The sequence below is a fragment of the Gymnoscopelus microlampas genome, assembly GCF_963454915.1.
Source record: "Gymnoscopelus microlampas genome assembly, chromosome: 10".
Classification (NCBI taxonomy): Eukaryota; Metazoa; Chordata; class Actinopteri; order Myctophiformes; family Myctophidae; genus Gymnoscopelus; species Gymnoscopelus microlampas.
Genome location: NC_139947.1, coordinates 38,921,408 through 38,925,378, shown reverse-complemented (window position 1 = coordinate 38,925,378; position 3,971 = coordinate 38,921,408).

Here is a 3,971-nt window from a genome sequence, read left to right as displayed (position 1 = left end):
AGTAAAAGTATCAATACTGCAATGTAGAAATACTCTGCAGAATGTCCCGTTTCACAAGTTTTCAAATGTATGAAAATATTTTTTTTTTTAAATAAGCTCACAAACAATGCATAGCATCACAAAGCATTGTGAGCTTGTAGATCGACTATTTTCAAATGGCCGAAATGGGCTGAAGTGGTTAAAGTATGTTTTGTAATAATAATAAAAATCTGCAAAGTAAGTTACTAAAGTTTTCAAATAATTGTAGTGGAGTAAAAGTATAATATTTGCCTCTGAGATGTAGTGGAGTAAAAGTACTGAAAATTGGAAATACTCCAGTAAAGTAAAAAAAATACCTCAAAACCTAAATACAGTATTTGAGTAAATGTACTTAGTTACTTTACACCACTGCTTCTCTCTTCTCTCATCTCTTTCTCTCTCTCACCCTTTCTCTCCCACGTTTTCTCGCCCCCCCTTTCCCTCCTTGTTTTCCTGTGCCTCTCTTCATCTACCTCTCTCTCATGACTTTTCCCCACACGCACACATACGTGCTGCTGAATGCTGATGACAGGGATTGCTCCAAACTGACCGTGAGTCATCTCATCTCTCAGACGCCTACCTAGCGTTGCTTCCCAAAACTTCTAGCCCTCATCATCACATCCCCCAAAACACCGCGCCCAGGCTGTGCTTAGTACTGTAGTCAGTGGTTCTCGAACGTTTTCATGTCAAGGACCCCCAAATTGACCCCTATTTGAAAATATATGCCAATGATGAAGGACCCCAATAAGAGACGATTTTTAAATTTTTTACAGCTCTAGTAGTGATTCTCAAACATTTTAATTTCAAGGACCCCTAGTTTGACATGCATTAGGCCACGGACCCCCATTTAATGGCATTTCTATCTCTGGGACCCCAATTTATATTGTAAAATCAATGTTAACTTAACTCCCTCAAGGACCCCTGGGGGTCCCCGGACCCCAATTTGAGAACCACTGTAGTAGGCTACTCCTTTCAGTGTTTAATGTGACGGAACGAGTTTAGTCACCAGACACTTTGATTGTTTGATTGATTGAATACTTTATTAACAGTTAATTGCCGAAAAGAAAAAGCCCAGAGGTACAGATTTATACAAAAGAATGCTAAAGGATAACCCAAAAAAAGCCTGTCCTGTGTATTAAATTCATCGAGACATTAAAGGGGCTACACCATGAATTTCATTTTTTTTTAGGTTTTTAGTATTTTTTGGGCTCCCCAGTGTCTCTTGTACCCAAAAAAATATTTTTTTTTAACATTCAGTCATTCATGCTCATTTCATGGATTTTCTGAATGGGCGTGTCTGAACAGGCCATTTCAGAATGGCTGTGCAAGTGATGTCACTTGCACAGATTTTGCATTGACGATGGCCAGACAGAATTGCTCAGTAGCTCCCCCCTGCCCAATAGGACGTTTTGGTATTGCAGCTGAAAAAGCTTGGAATGACAGACAGTCAGATTGTGAGAAAAAATATCTGGGTGTTTTTTAGGCTTACAACCTGTTTAAAACGTATTAGGGGGCAATATTTATATATAATATATTTTTTTTTAATTCATGGTGTAGCCCCTTTAAAGACAAACACTAATTTACAATAATATGCAAAAACACGCCACTTAATGTAAGAAAAACTGTAGAATTGTTTTAGAGTTATTACCATTAAGCCCTTGTGTCATTTGTTTAATTATGTCTTAAATTAAATATAGTCTCTTTCTTGTTAACTGTGGAGCGCAGGCGGACTTTCACGCCAAGCCCGTTCCCGTTGAGCGCATTCCCGTTGAGCGCGTTCCCGTTGAGCGCGTTCCCGTTGAGCGCATTCCCGTTGAGCGCGTTCCCGCACCTTAGCTTTCCACCTCATCATAACCAGAGCCCTGAACGTAGCCTTTGCGAGTATTTTATTCTATCTTATACTGACCTCTAGCGGCAATGTATACTAATTGCACAATGAATGGATACATCTTTGAACCCCGCATTTCGATTGTTGTATCATGAACATAAAACATTCTTGAACGTCCATTTCCTACTCTTTGGTAGAAGGCCTAGTTAGTTAACTTTTGGTATAAGATCGCGATTTGTCTAACCCTCTAGTGTATTTGAGTGGCATGAGTTCTTTGTTCGTTTTGGTCATTGTTTTTTGGGTAGGCCTACCCTTTAGCCTATAATCGTGAATGTTACTAATAGGCTCTATGCACAGCAGCCATATTGCAGAGAAATTGCGCCTCTTCTTACTTCCTTCACAGGTGTTACCAATGATACTAATGAAGGCTCTGTTCCATTCTGGTCAGGGTGCTTATATTGTGCATGTTGGCTCACTAGAAACACTCCATTTTGGTTACCTAATGGCCCCTTATGGTGGGTGTGTAACTCTGAGAGTGTACAAATGGAACCAAATGAACCCTTACGGGTCCATTTGGTTCAATTTGTACACTCTCAGAGTTATGGGGGTCCTTGAAAATAAGAGACCACTGTGTCACACTAAATGGAACAGAGCCTTAATTAGTTTTATTGGTAACACCTGTGAAGGAAGTAAGGAAGGGGCCCAATTCATTCCCAAAATGGCTACTGTGCATAGAGCCTATCACCATAGGGGTGTTACGCGACATGACTTTGACTTTGGACGTCTGAGCCCTAGCAGGTGGCGTTAGATTGAAATCATCCAGGTAGGTGTGCACAGAAAAACACAAATTGACTGAACTAATGAACATGGTCAAATAAACTGCCACGAGATGGCAGCATAGTCTAACTTTTCAATGGATCTATGCTCCAGAATCAGATAACCGGGTACGATGACTAGTTAGTATATTGTGCATAATAATCTAGCCAGCCTAGTTTATCAGAGTGGGAAATCTCAGTCTCAGGAAATGTGTCACATAATTATCCCACGGGCCACGGTCAGAGCAGAGGTCAACACCCTGTAAGTTACCTTCTGATAACACACATATCATATTTAGCCTGGTAGCTTACTGCAAAGCTACCTTGGTACCACTACTTGCCTACCTCCATTTTTCATGTGTGTATTACGTCATACATTTTAGGGTCGGGTGTTTTATGAAAGAAAAAACAAAAAAACAAACAGCATTAGCTGATCCTAAATGTCATACTGTAGGCCTACAGACTAATGATTTTTGCTATAGGAGTTCAACATTAAGCTACTAGGGAAAATATTACTGTGTGGTTTCTGTTTTAAGGAATCTCATCTCCTCTTCATTTGACTGTAGCCTGCTCTGGAGACAGACAGGAAGAGAGAGAGCCAGAGCCAGCCATGATGTCCTTCAGATCATCTGATGCAAGGAGGTCAGTACCCCTGGGCCCTGATGGGTGCATAGCCTAGGTTAGGTTGGAACTTGGTGTTAGGGCATTGTCAGTCAGTTTCAATACAGTATCATTAGACTACAGGTCTGGAATGGGCCCCTCAAATCGAGGGCATCTAGGCTACTTGAGAACCTGGGGGTCTTTGACCATTGTTTACATTTCTCTTTGAAGAAAGGTGGTGTTGTTTTCTTTCAGCACAAAATGGGCTTCAGTTTCCCACTCCCAACATACATATTATGTCAACATAGTAGCCTAAATAAACTATGTACATTTTGGACTCAGTTTTGGACTCAGATTATAAAGAGTAGCCTACTGGTCTTACGTTATTTGATTTAGCATACTGTTTGGTGCATTAGGCTACAACTTAGGCTACTTGAGTCAGAAAAGTTAGCCAGCCCTTATTCATCCAGGCTAAACTTGAACTATGAGTGGAGTAATCACTGTTAAATATTAGCTTTGTGGTCTCTGTCTCATTTTGACACAGTCTTTTATTTCCTCTTTTATTTAGAGTAGCTAATCAATTTTACCCCCTTTTTCTCCCCAATTTAGTCGTTATGCCAATTAATTCCTCCCCAGACACATCTCTGTGTTGTCACTGCTGTTGTATCCTACTGACTCACCTGCCAGTGAGGAGCCCCCACCGCGAGGAT